General features: G+C 45.7%; 2 long non-coding RNA genes across 3 annotated transcripts; one reads left to right on the top strand and one right to left on the bottom strand.

Annotated features, from left to right (window-relative positions):
- Positions 1–663: 663 nt before the first annotated feature.
- On the bottom strand, positions 664–17,790 carry LOC309327281. Of its 2 annotated transcripts, XR_014150480.1 has the most exons (5): positions 17,553–17,787; positions 14,196–14,325; positions 11,513–14,135; positions 10,359–10,518; positions 664–1,501 (listed from the first exon to the last, which is right to left on the bottom strand). It is a non-coding gene; the product is annotated as an uncharacterized lncRNA (long non-coding RNA). The 2 variants fall into 2 exon arrangements; XR_014150479.1 differs by having other exon boundaries at positions 11,513–14,325; positions 17,553–17,790.
- Positions 6,835–9,341, top strand: LOC309327285. The gene is made up of 3 exons (XR_014150486.1): positions 6,835–7,050; positions 8,528–8,769; positions 8,881–9,341. It is a non-coding gene; the product is annotated as an uncharacterized lncRNA (long non-coding RNA).
- Positions 17,791–21,307: the final 3,517 nt, after the last annotated feature.

The following is a 21,307-nucleotide window of genomic DNA, read 5'->3' on the forward strand; positions in this document are numbered from 1 at the left end:
TTGGTGAAACTAAAGATGGCTGGGAAACCAGGACTCCTGGTTTAAGATCACTGTCTCTACCTTGCAGATACCATACAAATAGGGAAAAGGATGTGGTCGGAAACACTGGTGGTGCAAGCATTTCTCTCCTGGGCTCCTCCGCCCTTCCACCAGCTCCGAACGGACCGGGATCAGGGCCAATGGTGTGTCCTAATCTACTGGAAGGGGGGTAGAAAGGGGCATAAGAAATGTGTCCTCCGTTGGTCGTTTAGGAAGAGGCTACTCCTGGTTAGCTGGGGGTGGAGGGAACACGATCTCCTGAGAGGACTGCGTGGTGGATTCTGAGAGTTTACCATTTGCTTGCCCAGAAGCCTCTGGGCTGGAGCCTCCGCCAGCATCTCTACAAAGCAGTTTCTGGTTCTCCTCTCTCTCTCCTTTCTCGCCTATTTCCTCCATGGCTACCGAAGGCACCCTCGACTGACGCTTGCCAGAGAACGTGATAAGTGTGTTGCGCTTGGTCTCCTCTTCCTTTGCAGGCACTGCCCCTTGCTCGACATCCCGATCCAACGCCGAGTCGTCTGGCAGCGCCACCTGCCCTGCCCACCCCTCGTTGAAGCTGGTTGAGCCAGAGCGGCGCCTTCGCCTGCAAAGGAGGATGGCAATCAAGAGGATCAGGAACAGAAGGGCACAGAGGACAGCGGCCACAATTATTCCAGTCTGGCTCTTCTTCTCAGGGCTTGCTCTTGGGCCAAGCACAGCGCTTGTTGTTTGGGGGACAGCTGTCGTGGTTGAGGGCCACTGAGCAGGCCAATGGGTGTGGTTGTCCATTGTTTTGGTGTCATCTACCACATCTTGTTCTGGCTTCGGACTTGGCTGTGCTTCACCCTTGGTAGTCTGTTTTGAATTTGACCTTGGTTTGAGGCCAGATGAACTCCCAATGGGAGTCTCAAGAGGGGCTGTTGTTGTATTGAGAGGGTTTGCCACGCCACTGGTTGTACCAGTTTTTTGCCCCACAACAGCTGCTTCTGTGGTAGGGCTGACTGCAAATTTTTGTCCCACAACAGCTGTGGTAAGGCTGATCGCAGGGCCGGTAGAGGGATGGGGGCCTGATGTATTGTTGGTGATAGTTTCATATTCATCCGTGCTGCTATCTTGGAGAGTAGTCTCTGTAGTGGCTGCTTTTAGAGACAGTTTTTTAGCTGGAGCAGTGGGCTGAGACAAGGGGAGAGCTGAAGGCTTGGCTGGAGAGGCAGAGGTTGAGGTTGCAAGCTCTGTGCCCACCCTTTCAGTTGTGAAAGTTGACGTGGGGGGAAAGATGGTGGTCCCCACAGGCCGTGTGTCTGAAGTAGCAGAAACTTGCGCATCAACATGTACAGCCATGGTCAAAAGAATAAGGACGCCAAAGGGCATGCCGTAGCCAATTATTTGCCTGAGAAGGGATCGTGTTTCCATGGCGGCAGAACTCTAGAGGGCAGGGCCTGCTTGGCTAGTGATATGTAGTGGAGCAACACGGAACAGCAACCTGAGAACAAAATGTGAAAAGTTTTAAAAAAACATTTTCCCCCTGGAAGATTGCACTGAAAAGAGAGGGGAGCAAGAGAATATCTAAACACCTGGGTTTTTAAAATTAGGGAAACGTGAATCCTTGTGATGGGTTGGGGACTTCGTGCTCAGATCATGGGGAGCTACACAGCATGGATTTCTCCTAGGCATTGTGTCTTGTTTGGCTCAGGGCACCCCACAGCAAAATTCCTTTCCAGCATTTAACAAGGTCTGGAGCTGACTGGACCCTTTCTCTAGCCTTGCAAACTAGTTTTATTTGGTGAATTGATTTGTATTGCTTTAATGTAAAAGTTGTTCACTAGTAACAGTAAAAGGAAGCTGTCTTATACAGAGTCAAACCACATGGTCCATCTAACTCAGTGCTGTCCCCACTCACTGGTAATGGCTCTCTGGGATTTCAGACAGGGATCTTTTCCCCAGCCCTGGGGATTAAACCCGGGACATTCTGCACTGAAAGCAGATGCTCTAACCACTGTGCTATCAACCTTCCTCAGCGGCTTTGAAATGAACATGTTATACATCGGATAAGAGCAGGGCCATCTTAAGCATATCCGGCGCCATGTGCAAAGATCCCTCTGCCGCTGCCCCCGGCAACTCCAAAAAAAGGGAGGGGGTGTGGAAAATGTCCTCTGCCTCCCCCACTGCCCCGATCCCTAGCGTGGTGGCGGTGATCAAGGAGGAAAACGTGCTGGCGGACATGCTCTCCGGCGTCGGGCCACCTGAGAAGGCAGCCCGGGAAGGCTGCGCACCGCCTTTCGCCAGGAAGCAGGAGGAGGACAGCGACCGGGAGCAGGTCCATCTTTAGCAGATGCAGAGGCTTGGGAGGGAACCTAAGCTTCTGTGGGGACCGCTCTGCTCCTGCAGAGGCTTGGGAAGGAAGCTGCACGCCTGCCAACCATAGAATTGTACAGGGAAAGGGGAGGCTGCCAGCAAAGCCGCGCAGCTCCCCCACTTGCTGGGGCACCCCTGAGAGGCCAGCACCCTGGCGCAACGAACCACTAAGTCCAATTGGAAAGACGGCTCTGGATAAGAGAGAAAAATCTAGATAGCTAGAAAGAGAGTTGTATGCAAATCTAGAAGGACAGAACCATATGATGAATAAAAGGATGCATTTGTGGGATACTCAGTCCCATATAACCAACGTGCTTAACTCTAATTAATGCATGAAGGGGTTATGACCATAGAGTAAGCTGTCCTGCCAGGCTTAGGTCACTCTCTCTTATCTTGGGAGAAAGGGTTATCAAGCCTTCCTTCTTCCTATTACACCATTTGCACTCCTGCAAGTAAGGAGGCTAAGCTGGTTGCTCCAGCTTAGCTTTATGGCTTTCTGCAAGCCATCCTTTTGTTTCTAGGAAATAAACATTCACCACTTTGGAACCTTAGTTTTACTGCCTGTCTTTTTCTGACTGCTATATGGGAAAGCACATGAACCTGATCTTTGAAGCTTTTGTATGTAAACCATTTTTAACTTGCCAAACATGTAGTCTCTTTCTATGCTAAGGGAAGAGGAGGACTTAGGAAGCATCTTAGAAGGGGATATTTTAAAGATCCAACAGCCTATATTTCCACACTTTACTTTGCTGTGTATTTTTTAAAATTTTAAATCTCTGCTTGGGTTCTCTTACCAAAGAGTACTTGTGCCAAACATGGATCTTGGCATCTGTGAATTCTCTTTTAAACCAGACAACAAATTAACCAGCAGTATTTTCAAGTGAGGTGCGTGAGAACTTTAAAAAAATGGGGCTCCAATCAAGAGCAATTCCTAAGGAATATGGTGGACAGGAGCACTCACTATTTTGTGCCTGGGGATTGGTTGAGGGCAGAACTGCCTACAACCGTTCTAGAAAGGGTTACCACAAGGAGTGGCACTTCCTACCAGACAGACACAGTTCTCACGTCTGAAATCCACATACATCTGCAGGAGGGCAGCAACTGATGCATCACCGGAAAAGGAGGAAATGCATCACTCAAAAAAAGTTAACAAATGATGGCACATATAATTTACAGGCATAGCTGAAAAATTAGAATGATGGGGAGGGGCTGAGAAGAGAAATGTTAATTTTCAATGACATATGACATATGGCCAGTTAAGCATTAGGTGGAGAAACACAGCCCAGTGTCGACAGGTGGGCAGGACAGCGCATTTGTCAATCATGTAACATCACTGGGGTTTCATGTGACTGACAGTCAGGTTGTTCCTCCCACCTGTCAAAATCTCTTGTGTGAGGTTCCCAAGCACCCCACAGCCAGCTTGACTGTAGGGTGCTTGACCCTTTGCTTATTTTTTTTAATAAATAATTTTTATTGAGTTTTCAGTTTCTACATTAAAAAAAAATTTTTTTTTACAAACTTTAAAATATCCAGTGACTTCCCTTCTTCTCCTTCCATGGTTCGTGTTACATATCACACATTCCTGCATATTTTACTATAACTATTTAAATCAATTTTCCACTTTTACACCAATCAAATATTGTTTACTCTGTTGAATGCTGCCAGTGTTTTCAGCTGAGTACAATTATTTTCCATATATTCAATAAATATGTTCCACTCTTCTTTAAATACATGTTCTTCTTGCTCTCTTATTCTGTGCGTTAAGCCTGCAAGTTCTAAACATCCTCTTTACATGGGACCTCACTCACTTTCCATGCTTGGGCTAACAGAACACGGGCCGCTGTTGTTGCATACATAAATAAACTTCTGACACCTGGGAAATTCTGTCTGGGTTATTCCCAACAAAAAGGACTCTGGTTTGGGGGAAAAGGTAAATTTAAACATTTTTTTTCAACTCATTATAAATCATTTCCCAATGTTCTTATACCTTTCTGCATGTCCACCACATATGAAAAAAAGTTCCTACCATTTCTTTACATTTCCAACATGTATCGGATTCAGCTTTATACATCTTAGCCAACCTACTTGGAACTAAATACCATCTATGAATCATTTTCAAATAGTTCTCTTTCAGAGAATAACGCACGGTAAATTTCAAATCTCTTTTCCAGAGTTTCTCCCAGAGGTTTAGGTCGATATTGTGTCCTATATCTATTGCCCAGCATGGAGCGCTTGACCCTTTGGGAAGTACTGAGCAAAGGGCTGGAAAAGTGCGTCTTTCTCCCCCCCAAAAAAATCAGCTAACAGAGGTGGAGATAGAAGCTCAGATTTTGCAGGTAGCAACAAAATGGAGGGGAACTCCTTCGTACAGCCCACAAAATGCTTCCAGAACAAGGCACAGGAGTGCATCTTGCTTCAGGCAAAAGAAGAAGCGGGACTTTCCTTTAAGCTTCCAGTAGTTCCTGTGAAGCCACATCTGGGCATGGTTTGGGGGGAAACAGCTCTCACAGGCCAAATTGGGACCTCTGGCAGGTCAGGTTTGGCCCATGGGCTGGTGGTTCCCCACCCCTGATTGAAGCGATCTCTTTTATTAGGGTTCAGGGTCTAGAATTAGCACACTGTGCCACTTGGACGGGACACACCTTCCTACAGAGGAGCCATTCAAACAAAGGGCTGCTGTCCTCTGTAAAGTAGGAGACAGGACCAGTTTATTTCTGCAGCCTTCTCAAGTCTTACCCCACAAATCAAATTGAATGAGGAGGAACTGAAAGAGACAGGAAAGGGCGGGGAGCAAGGCTGATGAGGTTTTTGGGGGGAAGGAAGCAGGGATCGGAAGAGGAAGGTGTGGAACGAGCCGATAGCTGAGAAAGACAAGTGAGGAAGACCACATACGAACAGGTTTCCATGCTCCAGATTTCCCTTGTGGTTTTAATTTGAATGCATTATAGACACGAGCATTTTTTTTACATTTCAGAAGCTTCCAATCTTTGTTAGAAGCCGCCCAGAGTGGCTGGGGAGACCCAGCCAGATGGGCGGGGTACAATTTTATTATTATTATTATTATTATTATTATTATTATTATTATTATTATTATTATTATTATTATTCAGATTGCATGAGTGATGGCTTAGCGGCAGAGCCCATGCACTGAGTGCTAAAGATCCCAGGAGCTGCGATGTAAGATGAGCCCTATCAGACCAGGCTGTTCGGGACCGGGAGAGAGGCTCTGTATAAATGCCATGCATATATTTGGGAAAAGAAAAAAAAACAGAGAAGAGTCTAGAATGGAGTTGCCATCTTTGGAATCTCATTTGTGCTTATGTATTTTTCAGAGTTATATTATGCCTGAGCTCTTTCGTGGCAACAGCTTGCTGGATCAGGCCAGTGGCCCATCTAATCCAGCATCTGTTCTCACACGCAGCCAGAGTGCAACCCTCCTGTGGTTTCCAGGAACTGGTATCCAGCAGTATTACTGCCTCCAGCAGCAGAGGCATTACAGAGTCACCACCATAACTAGTCATTGATAGCCTTGCCTCCATGAATAGGTCTAATTTTCTTTTAAAGCCATCCAAACTGGTGGACATCAGAGCCGTGGCCTAGCCGGTGAGGCTGCCCAACTCAATGATTCGGAGGGGACAAAATCTCCCTACCCAGCAGCGCCACACCCAGGATTTTCCACTCAGGAAGAATAACTCATTTTGCTGACAGAAGTGGCCCGTAGTACGAGCGGCAGAGCTAACCACTCACAACGCCACCTCGCCATCCGGTATTAACGGGCAGGTAGGGGGCAGGAGGAACCATTCAATTTAAAGGCGAGCCTTTCACGTTCTGAAACAATACACGAACCAAAATGTACCCATCCTTTGCAGTTCGCCAATTTTGCAGCACGGTTCTCTAGCCGAGTCACGCGTACAGAAATGCAGCAAAGCGTGCACACAAAAAATGCACATGTGGGTGAAAATATTGTACAAAAATGCATTCTACTGGGGGAAATTGCTTTGCAAAAATGTGTAGACTATGCACAATTGCATACAAAAATAAAAATACGTATATTAGGAGAAATTAGCACTGAAATTTTCACAAAGACTCTTTTTAAAAAATTGTCAGTTGATGTGGAAATGTGAAGAGTTGAAGATATGAGAAATGGAGGTAAACTGATAATGGGCAGATCTACCCATCGTTCCTTTCCGGTCCAGTGGGTGTGGTCAGAGGCAGATTTGGCCGCACTGGGCGCTGAGTATAGGGAGTGGTGTAGCTATGATATAGAAAATAGATCAGAATGGAAGGTGAGAGGTGGGGCTGTCAAATTTTGGCCCTGCAAAGGATGCCACTGAAGTTTGAAAGAGCAAAGTCCGCTCTTGGTGTGGTCCAAAGGCACATGAGTCTATCTACTCCCTTACGGATGCAAAGAAGGCTCAGGGCTGATCAGTGCCTGGATGGGACACCAGCTGAGAACTTACATGTACACTGCCTTGAGTTCCATAATCAGAGAAAGGCAGGATACCATTGTAAGAAGGACGGTAGGAGTCAACCCCAAACCTGCTGAAATCCCATGGTGGCTTGATGCTGAGGAAGAGAGCAAGCAAATGGCCCAGTCCTCATGCCGCCCAGAGGGAGAGGCTAGCAGAGACTGCAACTCCTTCAGCTCACTTGTCACATTTTCCTCACTCAGTGAAGGTTAGCAAAAGGCGGTGGCAGCCAGGGCTGGCGGTTAGTCCCCTGGTCAGGAATGGGCCATGACACCTGCCCAGCCATACCATACCCTCCAAGACCTTGAAGCCAAAATCCAGGATGCCATCTTCCTGGGCTGAATTTTCCCATTTTTTATCATGAGAACATCATGGCCATGGTTCCCCCCCCCTCCAAAAAAAGAATGGGCAAGGCACCCGAAAACATGTGCTTGGGGATACCATGTGAGATCACACCCTGAAGAAAGTACTTTTCCAGGGGTGGGGGGATTGCGCCACAAAATCAGGCAAGATCACAGCAACCAAAATGGCCACTGTTCTCTCGCGATAAAAAAAAAGGATGCCCCATTTTTCCCCAGGACACTTGTGGGGTATGCAATATCAACTTCTGACACCTCCACCATGCCCCAGAGCTGGGATTAGGAATATGTGTGTATCTGTTGAATAGGAAGCTGCCAACTGGTGGTGGCCATGAGGAGATTTCTTCAGACAAAGGACCGTTTCCTCTCATGGGAACCTGGCCACTGGCTTTCCAGAAAGAAACATCCAAGGGTGGAGTCTGGAAAGTTAAGATAGAGCACATGACATAGTATTTGGGGGAATATTTCAAGGGCAAGTGGTATTGCTGAGGGAGTTGGGTGACGCAGTGGAAGCTGAAGCCCATTGAGGGACATCTTGGCCAAAGCCTGCTGTGAAACCTTAAACTGGCACTGCCCAAGGCCCTACCTGCTGCCACTTGCAGCTGAAGAATTTCCCTCACGTACCAAGTCATGTGCCCAGACCAAATATCCCTGCCAACCAACTTGGCACCAGAGTAATTATGGCCATTAGAGAATTACTGTCAATTCAGAGGCTCCTGTTATTTTGCCACCCTCCACCCTCGAACGTTTCCTTCATCTTAACAAGCTGCCAGGCTCCTACGAAAGGAGATGGCCCTTTAGGTATCCTAGTCTGATGTTGAGACATTCTCTTATTGAGATAATTGTGTGGAAATGCTGCCTGTGTGCTGCAACACTGTTCTGTTGTGTACGTTTATTATATTTCTATCCTGCCTTTCAGCAGGAAACCACAATGTGTCTCATGGAAGGAACGTAAAACAAAAATGGGTCAAAGGAGGCCAATGGAAGGGGCTCACTGTGTGCGCCCCACAAAATGGCTGACCGCTGAGAGAACCTGGGGAGAGGAGGGGCCGGGTGGCAGTTGTGTAAGGCGGGTGGATGGAAAGGGCCGCTCCCTCTTCCTGCCACAGCCTGCTGCTTCTCTTTCTAGTGTTTCTCTCATACTGCCATAATTAAAAGAAATAGAAGCAATAAAATATAAGAAAGAAAGAAAGCTGAATGATCTGGGTTGTTCCAGCCCACGACAGTTCTCTGCCTGAAGCATTGCCTCATCCCTGCTAGGCCCAACCCTCTAAAAAAATATTGCAGTGCCGTTTGGACACCCATTTCATTGTTGTCTCTCTACAGGGCAGGCTCCAAGTCAGAGGAAGATCCTGGTATAATATTCCTTGGAGCAGCTTATCCTCCACCCTGAGGATAAAGGACAAATATATCTGCCCATTTCAGTTTCTATCAGTTCCTCAGTTTCCCATCTTTGCATCTTTGCATTTCCACAGCAAATTGCAATCTGTTTTTTAAAAAATCCTCCTGAAAATTCCTCAGTTTTTTGAGTGCAAAATTCTCTCCAAAAAACCCCATATTTTTTAAAGGTATGCAGTTTTGACTATTGGGCACTTTTTTGGGGGGAAGCAATTTTATATAATGCAATGGATTTTTCTACATTATCTTTGCTAATGTATGCATTTTTGTGCCTAACACAGGGTTCCCATATTGTGTTTGCGGATTACCAGTGGCCCATAAGCTTCATTCAGGTGGTCTGTGCCATCTCCGCAAAGGACACTTGCACTCTGAAGTCTATCAAATTCTATGGAATTTAAAGTGCAATCAAATACAGTATAACAAATAAAAGCAGCAACAAAAATGCATTTCAAAATCATGCAGCGTCTAGCATGGCACATTGCAATTGCTACAGCAGGCAGGGAAAAAAATAATCAAGTGGTCTGCCAAGACCCTCAACAATTCATGTGGGAGGTGGAAAATTGGAGAAGCACTAACATATGCATTTTTGCACACCTTCTCGGTTTGGAGATCTACAATGCAAAATCTGGAGAGGTGCAAATTCCAAAGGATAATTAATTGTGCATTGGCTTGAGAAGCGTGGATTAGGAAGTTTCTCATTAGAATGCAAAAAAAATCTGAATTTCTACCTCATCCCATCCCTTGAGGGTTGTGCTATGAGAATGTGCTCATTGAGAAGTGCTATGAGAGGCTGCCCTGAAAGAAACTTGTCCTCTGAGTGCTTTTCCTGCAGTTTTTGGGAGGGGGATTCCCCCCATCTCACCACAATGGACCATCCTCTGTCAGTTCCTGCGTAGGAAGCTCACACAGGAGATGCCAAGAGTGTGCATGCTGTGTCTCCTCCACTGCGTCTCTTCTGAATCTACTGTGAGATATCGTAATTGAAGGTGGGTGTAGGGGAAACTTGAAGGCTGCGCAGCACTTTCACTCATCCACGCAGCATGGAATCTGTGACTTATCACTATAGAAAAAGGGTGCTCACTGACTTTCCACGTTTCGGCATGTGTTATTCATGAGCAGCAAAGAGTTTAAGAAATGCATCCAGCATCCAGGAAGGAAAATGTGGCTGTAGACTATAAAACTATATAGCTGCCTAGATTATAAAGGTGAAATCAGGACCAGAAACCTGATTTAGGCCTGTGGAGACTCCTTTGCCAACTCAAGTCATTTTGCCGCCTGAAGCTGAGCCCCAGAAGTACTGCCTCCCTTCTGTTAGGGCCGGCACTTCAAAAATTCAAATTCCTGCCTTTCCCCATCTCTCTATCATGGTCCTGCCTGAAGCAGATTTCTCTATTTTGCCACTTGGTCGAGATGCTGGATTCTCTGCAAATAGCAGCCTCTTTTCCACTGTACTTTCAGCTCTTAATCCCAGCTCGGGGAAGACAACTTAGCAGACAAAGTGTTTGATTTGGAGCCAGGTTCAAATCCCGCCTTGGCTAGTCACTAACATACCTCACAGGGCTGCTGTGAAGATAAAATAGGTGCCCAACAGAACTCCTTCGAGGGATGACAGGTGGACGATACAACAAACACACTTTAACAATGCACCTCTCATTTCCGCAGCCGCCACCCCACCTTCCCCACAACCATTTCCACACGATACTTTGCAATTTTGCTCTATCCCAAATGACCAATGTCCCACCATCCCGCTCCCCTCTACCTTTTGCTTAGGAAGAAGGCTTCACGCAACGCTGGTCCCACCTGTTGAGGGAAGGTTCTTGTGGGGCAGGCCTCAGCTTTGCCTTCGCCTCACCAATATTCTGTTTGGCCAGGCAGGAAGGAGTGAATGAAACCAAGAAGGAGGTGGCGGTGGAGAAATACTGAAAAAGAAGAAGCAACCGTTAAATGCACAGAGAGAGAGGAAGTGGTGTAGTCAGCTTGGCAATGCATCGCGGGTGTGAGAGGGGCCTGCCCACGTTGGGACATGCGGGGAGACTGAGAGGCTCTTGGAACCAAGGACCACCAAAGTTATCCACCCTCCCCCACAAAATGCCAGGGCGGCCGACGTGAAGAAAGGGTGCCTCAGAGCTCGTGCAGAGTGCACTTGCCTCACCAGTAACCAAGCACGATCAGCCACTGCTCAGCTCCGCTTCCTGCATCTACAGCCGAGGAAGGCACAACCACAGAATGGCCGAGGAAAATGAGATTGATGGGCTGCCAGGAAAGCAGGCTGGCCGTGGAAGTGGATGGTGGTTTTCATCCTGCTCAGACTGGGGCAGTAACGTCCCTTTTTATTCATCTAGATATCACTATGGCAACCACAGGCTCCCTGAAGCTGGCAAGCGCTTATCTTCTTTTGCACATCTTCCCCTTATTGCTGTGGGACTGGGTGGGGTATGTGTCTGGGTGTGTGACTTCTCTAAGTCTTCCTCTAGAACATCCAGACCTGAGAATATCTCGGTGGTTCCACTTCCACCATCTCTGGGCAGCCACAATGGAGAGGGTCAGTGTGGTGCAGTGGTTAGAGCACCAGACTAGCTGATGGGAGTTGGAGTCCAACAGCATTGGGAGAAGCACAGCACCCCCATCCCCGTTTTAAATGGTTGGCCCGTGCTACAGGCGCATATCAGGCAGCAAAACGTCTTTGTTACCTCCAGTCTCTGTACCCACCAGTGTTGTGGCGGATGTATGCAAATCTTGTGTGTTGTGCATGTAAGACTACCAGACTAACCTTGTCTTCTAAGAAGGAAAGTGCATTGCACTCTAGGGAGTTTACTCCCAGGTAAGTGGAGTTAGGTTTGTAATTAGACTGGGTCCCTTTCTGGCCTGCCCCATGTCTGCAGCCTGGTTCTAGTTTGTCTAATACAGTGGTACCTTGGTTTTCGAACAGCTCAGTTAAAGAAGAACTTGGAATCCAACACTGCAAAACCGGAAGTAGGTGCTCTGGTTTCCGAACTTTCTTTGGGAAGCCGAATGTGCTCCGTTTTGTGTCCCCCTGTGTGTTTCCTGTTGCGCTGCTACTTTGCGTCCCCGCCCCCCATTGTAATTCAAGCCTTCCATTTCCGACTGCAGTGTTCTAAAAGGTGATATTTGGAGCTTATATTTGGTGCTTTTGTTTTTGCTACTTATTATTTATTTTGAGTTTTTTTATTTGAGGCTTTTTCAGTTAATTTGTTTTTGTGACTGTGCGGATCCCAGTTCAGCTACTGATTGATTGATTGATTGATTGATTGTGTGACTGTGAAAATGGATAAAAGCCTCCCATCCAAACAATGACTATCATCGGTGCAGGTAAGAAAAAAAATTAATTTTAATTTTTATCATCTACAATACTGTTTTATTTATTTTATTTTATATAGCTGAGGAAACCAGGAAGTACAACATGTCAAAATCCTTTGAACAGTAAATGCAAGCCCATGATTACACAGCAAACTCAAATGATCAGGAAAATCCTCCCCCAGTATCCTCTACACTCCCCAAATAATATTTAGTCATTTGATTGATCATAAAATATTTATATATTTTTATTTAATATCTATATATTCCACTATTCATTTAAAAAATCAGTCATTTTCAGCAATAATATAAATAATCACACACATATCAGAAATCAGCCAACTATTTTGAAAAGATGCATTCTTCATTGCCTGCCTAAGCCTGACTGAATAGAAAAGTTTTGGGCAAGCTTTCAAAAGCTGAAACAGAAGGTGCCTCCTGAATCTCTGTTGGCAGAGTATTCACAGGACTGAGCTGATGACACAAAAGACTTGGTTTCTTCCCAAGCGACTCTTGGGAAGACAATATAAAGACAATATAAATAGATGCTTCACTTTCAGAAGTAGAATTCAGAGCTATTTTAAAATAAGCACACACTGAGCCCCTGGCCCACCTCGCCTAGTCTTGTACCCTCTGTGCAGTATGGGCTCTCCAGGGTCTTCAACACTGCGCCACCATTATGTATTTCATCTGGAAGAGGGAGCTGAACCTTGGAAAGACCATAGCTCAGTGGCAGAGCAAACACTTTGCACACACAACTTCGCAGGTTCAATTCCCAGTATCTCTAGGGGTAAGACTTGGAAACACCCTGGTGGAGACCCTAGACAAACCACTATGCTCCCCCATGGGACTCCCTGCTCAGCTACCCCTGAATTGTGGCCCAAAACATGGAGATTCAAGGAATTGGACCCAGGGCCTTGTGCGCCTCGCCCCTGAACAAACACCCCACTCCTAGTGGCGCAGCAAGAAAACTGCTAGCACATTTGCAAAGCTAAGCAGGGCCCAGTATGGTTTCAAATTGGATGAGAGATGGTGTTTTGAGATGCCTGCATCGCAGCGGTTTGGACTACATGGCCCATGGGGTCCCTTCCAATGCTACAATCTTACGATAAACTGCTACGCCACTTGGGCTTCATGGCGGACCCTGTCAGCGTAGTGCATTGGTAAGGCAAGTTTAAGCCTTTTCTCCCCTGTTGCAGTCTTGGTAAAAATGCCCCCCCAATGGTTGATTCCAAATGAGATGCCTGGCTCATTTGGGGCCTCAGCAGGGGTGGCAGAGCAAAAGGCTTCTTCGGGCACCGAGATAAGCGTAAAGGGAAGCTTTTCACCTTTGGCATGGCAGTGTTTTGTTTCAGGCCACAGGGCACGAAGAAACGAAAGTCACAGAAGGGATGCCTGTCTGGGGCAGCCTGATAAGGGCCCATGAACTGCAACGGTTGAACAACAAAAGGAGTCGATAAGGCAAGACCAACACAGGAACGGCTGGGTGGTTAAACTGCAAAGCTAGACGGGTTAATCTAGGTCTTCAAGGATGTGCTGGTGTACATACGAAACTCTTGAGGTGAGAGGAAGGTAATAGGGGAGTAATACAGTCTCACCACTGTAACACAGTCCGAGAGCTTAAAGGGCTGATCTCAGAGCGATTCTTTCAAAAAACATAGAATTTATTTCACACAAACACACACTATATTTGGGGCTTAGGTGTTTGGAAGCGGAGGAGATGTCCCAGGGCGTATTTTCAGCATTACTACAATCCTACCACATCTCTGAGTGAGTGGACTTCATGGCTTGGAAGCCCCACGTCAACCAAGGGGGTCAGACGAGGGTCAGAAGCAGAGCAGGAGAGAGAGGACCACTGCTATGATGATTCCAAGGCTTGCTGTCAGACCACCAGATCCAGCTGTTGCAGCTGGTGTGGTAGGTGATGGTCGGCAGCCAGCCCCACAGCCCCTGTTACCATGGGTTTGGGTTGAATTCCTCTCATCTGACTTAGGCGATGCCCTCATTTCTCCTTCTCCCTTAGCCTGTCCTGGTTTTTTGCCAGGTGCCCTCTCAGTGGTGCTGATGGTTGCATTCGGAGGCCGTTTTGCAGCTGCAGTCAATTCTTTGGAAAGAGGCTTCAAGGCAGCAGGATACATTTCTCCAGAGGTTTTGTTCTTTCCATTTTCTGTGGGCGTATGAATTGCCTCCAAAGCGGTTGCATTTTGAGACGATTCGTTAGCTGCAACAGTGGAATGAGGCAAAGATTTGTCTGGAGGTTGTGTGGTTGCATTCTCCTCACCATTTGTGGCCATGGCCAAAAGGATAAGGAAGCCAAAAGGCATGCTGTAGCCCATTATTTGCCTAAGAAGAGATCTTGTTTCCATAGTGTCAGAATTCCAGAAGGCAGTGGAGCAACAAGGAACAGCAACCTGAGGACAAAACGTAAAAGAAATATCCAAGAGCTAATTGGGTTGAATTAGCAAAAATGACGGCAACAATTAGTGTGCAATCTAATCAAAATCTCAAACAGGAATGGAAATGTGTAGAAGAATACATGACCAAAAGATGCTCCAACAAGAATTTATTGATATGTATAGACTGATTTCACAAAGTTAAAACAAAACAAATTCCTTCCAGTAGCACCTTAAAGACCAACTAAGTCAGTTCTTGGTATGAGCTTTCGTGTGCATGCACACTTCTTCAGATACAAAGTTAAGTTAAGCTAATCAGATAGATAAGATAGAATGTTTAATTATTAAGATACAAAATTACAATCTCAATAATAAAGTTACAAAATAATAACAAGGAAGTCACGCAGGGGTGGAGGGAAGACAAGGGGCAAGAAATAAGAAATGGATAAATGCTGGTACATAATGAAATATGAAAATATGAATTTACGAATATAATGTATATGTATCATTATGTAAAGATTTCATATATGTATTGCAACATTAATAATAAATAAATAAATGGGGGAAAAGAAATATCCAAGGCCATGCATTGAGAAGAGAGGGCAGCCAGCAGCTACCTCAACTCATAGGCTTTCAAATCAGAGAAGTGCTCGTTTGAAAGGGTAGTTGGCGTTTGGTTCATTGGTTTGGAAAACCCAAATCTGATGTGTTTGAATTTCTACCTAATTGGTTATGAATGAATTCCTCTCCATCTCTACAGTTCAACCCCATCATCGTGTTTTTCCAGTTGCAAGGGTTTCATTATGGTCTCTGCCCGTGTGACAGAGTTTGGGTGGAGATGAGCTTTCCCTTTCATTCATCAACAAGGATGGCAATGCCTGTCTCCACTGGCTTCCAGAGAGATCACTTGCCCCACGCAGCAACTGACCGAGGATCTGGACCGAGGATTTCTACAGCGCTTGGGGACACGGCCCTATTTAGGTGGTATCAAGGTGGTCTGAGGGCTTGATTCCCTGCTATAACCTGGTCTGTGGGAATGCAGGGAAGCAGCTGCACCAGGTGCGCAGAGGGGTGAAATATTTTAAATACATATAATTAGCATTCGCAACCCACAGCTCAACATGTTAAAAGGGTGCGGGTGGTGAATCCTAGAATGTGGTCAGGCGTGCAGAATCCAGCTGAGACGCTGGACTTGCCATGTTTCAACAGGCCTTCCTCATCATGTGGCAATCTTATCGTTTCTAGACAGCTGTCAGCTCTCCATTTTCAACTCACGGCTGGCGCCGCCACCAGGCAAGGCCGGGCATCTGTCATTTGCGTGGCCCAGGAAGCAAACAAAAGATGGCATAGATTTATGAGGATTTTGCATGTGTAAATGTATATGTATAGCTGGTATATGTATAGCTGCAAATTAAAACTAACATTGACTGTCGGTGACCTGTCTATCTCCTTGGCTTATTGTTCATATTATATATTAATATATTAGTTATATCCTGCCATAAAGGATAAAGTTCTTTTTTAAAAAATAATATTTATTACTTTTCCAACAATTTAAGCACTACAAAAAAGAACAATACAATAAAATACAAAAACACTACATAACACTAACACATTAAACTAACAAAACAAAACAAAAACAGTTTAAAACACATCAAATAATTTCAGTATCTTATCTTTCATTCACTTATTTCCGCAACCTCCTCACACCTCCATTTTTGTATTCCACTTCTGTTAATTGTTTCAGCAATTCCTTTCCATCTTCCTCTGTTTTCTATCCTATAATTATCTTAGCACATTCTAACCTTATTTTTCCTTTAATACTCTATTAATCTGTTTATACTTAATTCCTTATAACATTTCTACTAAAGCCATATAACTTCATTCCAACATTTTTCTAGCATTCATTAATTTTACAGTATTTCCATAAATAATCTTTAAACTTTTTCCAGTCTTCTTCCACCGACTCTTCTCCTTGGTCTCGGATTCTGCCAGTCATTTCCGCCAGTTCCATATAGTCCATCAACTTCATCTGCCATTCTTCCCGGGTGGGTAAATCTTGTGTCTTCCAATACTTCGCGATGAGTATTCTTGCTGCTGTTGTTGCATACATAAAAAATGTTCTATCCTTCTTTGGCACCAATTGGCTGACCATGCCCAGGAGAAAGGCCTCTGGTTTCTTCAGGAAGGTATATTTGAATACCTTTTTCATTTCGTTATAAATCTCCCAGAATGTCTTAATCCTTGGGCATGTCCACCAAAGGTGAAAGAATGTACCTTCAATCTCATTACATTTCCAACATTTATTATCGGGCAAATGGTAAATTTTTGCAACCTTGACTGGTGTCATGTACCACCTATAAATCATTTTCATTAAGTTTTCTCTTAGGGCATTACATGCCGTAAATTTCATACCTTTTTTTCCCCACAGGCATAAAGGATAAAGTTCTGTTCTACTATTAATTCGGTTTGTTATGAATTTTTTTCATAAACAACAGAATGTATCTCTTTATGACCTAATACTATTATCAGTATTATTATTCTATATTCCACCTTTTCTACAAGCTCAATGTGGTGTGCATGGTTTCCCACCTTGTCATTTAATCCCCACAACATCCTTGTTAGGTAGGTTAGGCTAAGAGGCAATGACCAGCCCCCACAGGTGAAAACAGGAGCCTATTTCAGCTTTCATAATGCATGAGGGCAGCTGGGGAGCAGTGGGGAGAGGAAGACTGGATAACTTTATTAGCCCCATTAGATTTATCTGTGGCTGAAACATCCTTTCTGGCAGAGCTTCTGTGCTCTTGGTTGCAGTGGGTACAAGCTCCCCTCCTCTGGCATGAAGGCAGCATACTACACCTGTTGAATTTCTACCTGCCACCCAGCTGCTAAATTGCAGAAGACCCTTGCCAGGGCTCCACAGGCTGTCCTGCGGGGAACGCAGTGCTGGCCTGAGACTTTTTGCTGCTTGAAGCTGAGTTCAAATTGTGGGCATGCACGCACATAAGCACAGCTAAAAATTCAAATTAAAAATTCAAATTCCTGCCTTCCTCTATCACAGGAAAGAAAAAGAAGAGACGAAAAGGTGGGACTCGGAATGGAGCAAAGCCTTACCCACTGAAAAACACCATTCCCAAACCTGTTTCCGCCCCCACCCTTTTGAAAAGCAAAAACCATCAGGGAAGGGCAGCACTGGCAGAGACCAAGCGGGTGCATTGGGGGCGAGTGGGGTGGCTTCTTCGCCATACCTGCCAATGGTCTTGTCGAGCAGTTGCGTCCAGACTAGGCTAGCAAGGTCCCTCTCTGAGCGTCTGACATCTGCAAGGCGACAAACATTTGTTGACGTCCTCTGCTGCTTATCTCCCCTTGCCTGTCTCCTTATCGGCGCTGGACTGCGGGTGGTGGGAGGGCTTTATCCAGGCCCTCCTCCCAGCATCTTAACATCCAGTCCAGATAATGGTGCCACCGTTATTTGGCAGCCGCTATGGAGAGGGCATGCTGCTGGAGGAGACTCTTGAGAGTCCCATGGACTGCAAGAATTTCAAACCTATCCATTCTTAAGGAAATCAGCCCTGAGTGCTCACTGGAAGGACAGATCGTGAAGCTGAGACTCCAATACTTTGGCCACCTCATGAGAAGAGAAGACTCCCTGGAAAAGACCCTGATGTTGGGAAAGATGGAGGGCACAAGGAGAAGGGGACGACAGAGGACGAGATGGTTGGACAGTGTTCTCGAAGCTACCAGCATGAGTTTGACCAAACTGCAGGAGACGGTGGAAGACAGGAGTGCCTGGCGTGCTCTGATCCATGGGGTCACGAAGAGTCGGACACGACTAAACAACAACAATGGAGAGGGCATTCTCAGGGGTGGTCCCACGGCTAGCTGCCTCCCAGCCCAACAATTCGAGGAGAAGCATGGGCTCCCCGGCCCTGTCCGAGATAGTTGCTGCATGTACTTGGGCTCTGCTTCAGGCAGCAAAATGCCTTGGGCCTTGTCTTTGTCACCTGCACTCTCTCTGCCCCCATCACTGTGGTTGTGGCTAAGATCTTTGTATGCTCTGGTCCATGGGGTCATGAAGAGTCAGACACGACTAAATGACTAAACAACAATAAACAGTTGTGTGCTGTGTATGATGGCACTAGACTAACATTGCTAGAGTTTTTCTCTCTGAGTGAATCTGGCAGTAGCTAGTGTAGATGCCTTTCCTTGCATCAATGGGCTGACTGTTGGAGGAGCATTTAGTGGGCTCATCACCAAAGGCATTTGGCGATATACTAACCCAGCAGCCATTGTGTGACTGGCGCCCAAGGAGACTTTCTCAAAATTCCAAATATGCCCACTGGCCCCCAAATGTTGGCAACTTACATTGTTCAAAAGCTATTTTCCCCCACTCGCTACAGTCACTGGTTGCCCAAAAAATTGATATGACACATACATTATTATTCGAGGTAGTAGTAGTATCTTTTTCTAGAACAAAATGGTGCATGTTCCTAAATAAATAGGATTAGCATCAAGGGCAGCAGGTCCAAACCCCGTTTTACCTGTACTTGTGACTGGTGCTGTGATTCAAATGAGTTTAAAAATGCAAAAGTTATTCAATAACAGAATGCAATTCCTGATTCTAAAACTTCTAAAATCAGTTTTAAAAACCAACCGTCTAAACCAGTTAAAACTTAATTAAAAACTCTGAAAAAATTCTTTGAAAGAGTAAGCAGTGTGGGCAGGGATTATTGGTGGGATTGTCCGTTTTCCTGTGACATTCGCAACCGTCTAAAAAATGGTGAGATTTAGCAGAAATTTATCCAGGTATGGGGAAAGTGTGAAGGGAAGGTTTTCTCTTGCTCAATTTTGGCATGTTAGCCTGTCCTTAAATGTTGTGGGGCAAGAAAAACAAAAGAAACATGAGGAGGCAAGGTCTTTGACAACCTGAGAATGGTTTGAGTACAGGAAGAACTGAGACAAACGTAGAAGACACCACAGGACCAACCACAGGAAAGGCTGGGCATGGGAACTGCAAAGGTTTTACGAGATAATCTGCATCTAGTGTGTTTCGAAGGATGTGATGGTGCGTTTATATCTGAAAAGCCTGCTTCTTAATATAAGCAAGAAGTAGATAGTTGAGAAAAGATGCAGGTAATCTAGGGTAAGATCAGGCCCTCTAGCCCAGCCAAATATCTTGAGGGCCAGTGCTCAGTGCGGCTGCTTCCGGAACATGTAGAGGCCACATTCACATGAGGCATTGAAATTTCTGTGGTACCAATTTAAACTGTCATGGCTTCTCCCAAAGAGTCCTGGGAGCTGTAGTTTGATAGTGCTTTCAGTGTGAATGTGGCCAGTATGTGCTTCTTGTACACATACAGCCCCTTGCTCTGTTGGGGGTTCGTGTGCGTGTGGAAGTCAAGGTGCCCCAGGGGGCATATTTTCAGGTCATAAGGCAATCCTCACTGATCTGGCGTCATGATTTGAGCCACCCACCCCACTTCTACAAGACAGTGGGCCCATTTTGCCAGTGAGGGTCAGAGGGGGTGAGAGCAGTGGTGCAGCTACATAATTTTAGTCCATGTGGACTGCCTCATTTGTGAAGCACACAATTATCATTTATTTTAAATCCCTCCTGCAATCCACTCACTCAAGGATGGCTTTGGATTAGAAATATCCAGATGCAAAGCAGCCCTAACCTCCTATTAGTCAGTTCAGACAGGCAGCTTCCCACAGCTTCTTTTCTTAAAAAACAAAAACTAAGATGGAGGCATCTAACTGGGCCCTAGTCAGGAGGCCAAGCGTGTAGAAGGCCCTTGTCAGTTTCACATCTGAGGGAAAGTCATAATGCCTGCGTAGAGTGAAGGGCCTTCCCCCACAGACTAGTCACTTTCAATTCCCCTGCCAGAAACAGCTCCCTTCCTCACTGGAGTGAGCATGACCTATGCTTTACACCTACTTCTATGTTCCTGACAGGTTACAGCAGAAGAAAAAAAGAAAGATGCTAAGTGTGTGCGGTTATCAGTCATGAGTACAGGTATTAACTGGAACTTGCATCTGCTGGCATATTTGTTTGAGAACAAGCACAGTTCAGAGCAGCGAACCATGTTAAAACCATCGTCTCTTTTAATCGTGGTATTTAAAAGTCTGAACAGTGCAACAAATAAAACTTCGAAATCAAATACAGCTCCAATATTTAAAAAGTCCTAAAACATCTTATGCAGGTGGCGCTGTGGGTTAAACCACGGAGCCTAGGGCTTGCCGATCAGGTCGGCGGTTCGAATCCCTGCGACGGGGTGAGCTCCCGTTGCTCGGTCCCTCCTCCTGCCAACCTAGTAGTTTGAAAGCACATCAAAGTGCAAGTAGATAAATAGGTACTGCTCTGGTGGGAAGGTAAACAGATTTTCCGTGCGCTGCTCTGGTTTTGCCAGAAAGCGGCTTAGTCATGCTGGCCACAATAATTAGGTTCCACGCATGCTAATTAAATGATTAGAAGCAGTGAGTGCAGAGGTCAAATACACGGATCTGCCTTAAACACACAAGTCTGGCTTTTTCCTGGTTCTAACACACAAGCTCTAATTAAATTCCGACGTTTGCTGAACCCAGACATTTCGCACCCTATATCAATAAGGAGAGCCCGCTGGATCAGGCCAACATCCCATCTAGTCCAGCATCCTGTTCTCACAGTGGCCAACCAGAAGCAGGGCTGGAGCGCTCTCCCTTCCTGCAGTTTCTGGCAAGGGGTATTCCAAAGCGTTGCCGCTTCCCATTGTGGAAAGAGAGCTGAGCCATCACCTGCCATCAACGAGGCTTCCTGAGAACATCTCACAACTGCAGGGTGTTGGGTGGCAATGACAGAAAAGGCTTTTTTGCATCTCTTCAAAAAGCAGTAACAAAACCCTCTGAGAATGACGGGATAAAAACCCAGCAGCCCATCACTGAGTTCTTTTAAATTATTTATTTTTTTCTATACAAACTTAAAATGCTGCCTACTGTAATACAATATAAAACAAGTCGCAGGTCA

Source organism: Podarcis erhardii (genome assembly GCF_964252035.2).
Source record: "Podarcis erhardii genome assembly, chromosome: 13".
NCBI lineage: Eukaryota > Metazoa > Chordata > Lepidosauria > Squamata > Lacertidae > Podarcis > Podarcis erhardii.